The following is a 1,688-nucleotide window of genomic DNA, read 5'->3' as shown; positions in this document are numbered from 1 at the left end:
GCGGGGGGGGGGGGGCCCAAGTTTTCAGAGGGGGAAACTAGACTGCTGTTGCAGCGAGCCATCAAGGGAGTGGTATATTTGCCCAGGGAGAACTGGGCAGAGCGGTACAGGAAAGGGTTAACTGGTGCACCCTTGGCTCTGGCAACTCCCCTGGACTCTTCCCCTCTCCACAACTTAGACTTCATCTCAAGGAAGGCATGGGGGTGACTTGGGACTCTAGTATTGCACTGTCCAAGTGATGGGCTGGAGCAAGAGCAGTATTTCCCAGTGGGAGGAGTGGTGGCGGCAGGGGAGGTATCTGTGGGGAGCAGTCTCAGTTGGACACTATGGTGTGCCTGGGCCTAGACCGAGACCTGGGTGCGGGGGTGAAGTCTCAATCTGAGCCCAGCATCTCTCCCTTTCCTGGTCTTGGAGACACCTGAACTGGAATAATGCACATCTTTTGCTTTGATCTCAGAGCTGGGCGGCTGTAACATTACCATATCCCGCCCGGCAGGCAGCTGTGACATGAGGAAATCTTGTCATAGGCTGAAGGCTGCAGCCTCCCAGCTCTTGGAGGTATTATAGGCTGGTCTGGCAGCGGCTCAGATCTCCATACAAGTGTGAAACTACTGCTGCTTGCCATGGGACCAGTTTTTCTTCCTCCCTGCCTCTCCAGGGCCTTTTTTTGGAGGCAGCACCAGCTGCTGGACAGTGTCCCTGCCTGGAGCAGCCAAGGCTGTGATCTTTTTTCCAGATTTGGTGGAGTTTTATGTACCCAGCTCCTCCATAAGCTCCATCTGAGCATTTTTGCCAAGCCCAGCCCTGCCTCTGATGGAGCCCATCATCTGGGCACCTCAGGCAAACGGGCATTTATTCCTGCTGCCAGCTGAGAGTGATTGAAACAAGAGAGGGGGGGAAAAATATACTTGGTATTTTGATGCTTTGTGGTGGGGAAATAACCTGTATTTATTATGTCTCCTCATGGCTTTTGTACAAGTGGCACTGGATTACTCTGGTCCGTATGCATGTCTGGGGAGCTTTTATAAGGAGAAAAGCAATCCTTAGTTGCATCCTCTTGCAATACTTCAGATTCCAGGTTTCCTTGTACAATCTGGCCATGTCTTCTCAGCCCTTCCTGCAGCTGTGTATCTCTTCCCTACTTCCCACAATGTGGTCCAGAGACATTCATTAAACTTAAAAGCAAAGAGTAGATCTGAGCCGTCAGGCCGTGGTGTGTGTGTCCGTCGGCGCTCGCGAGAGATGGGCAATGCGGAAAGATTAAAAGGGATCCGCTGGGGAGCTGTCGCCTGGTGTTATTGCTGCTTCGTCGAGCCAGAGCTGCTTGCCAGATGCACCAGACCAGAAGCTTTCTTTCTCTCTCTCCTGAGAAGCAGCTGGACGCCGTGGAGGCTCCTTCCATGCTCTGTGCCCCTCAGCTCCCCCCTTGGCACAAGGGCCAAGCTCCACAGTTCGTGGTGGCATCTTGAGTGGAGGGTGTGGGGAGGGGGAGCCAGCCATGCACTGAGGCTCATTGCACACAACTTGCCTTCCTCTGTTTTACTGCTGTGAACCCCATGGGTCGAGCATGAAGTGGGTCACTGCTAAGACTGAGGCTATGGTAGCAGATGGCTGTTGGTTGGGAGGAGGCAGAAAGACCAAACCTAATGAAAGAGTGTAGGTCTCTAGTAGAGACCTTCCCTTAGCAT

Source organism: Gavialis gangeticus, unplaced genomic scaffold (assembly GCF_001723915.1).
Source record: "Gavialis gangeticus isolate Ggan-Ray unplaced genomic scaffold, GavGan_comp1, whole genome shotgun sequence".
NCBI classification, from domain to species: domain Eukaryota; kingdom Metazoa; phylum Chordata; order Crocodylia; family Gavialidae; genus Gavialis; species Gavialis gangeticus.
Note: the sequence above shows the minus strand (reverse complement) of the source record.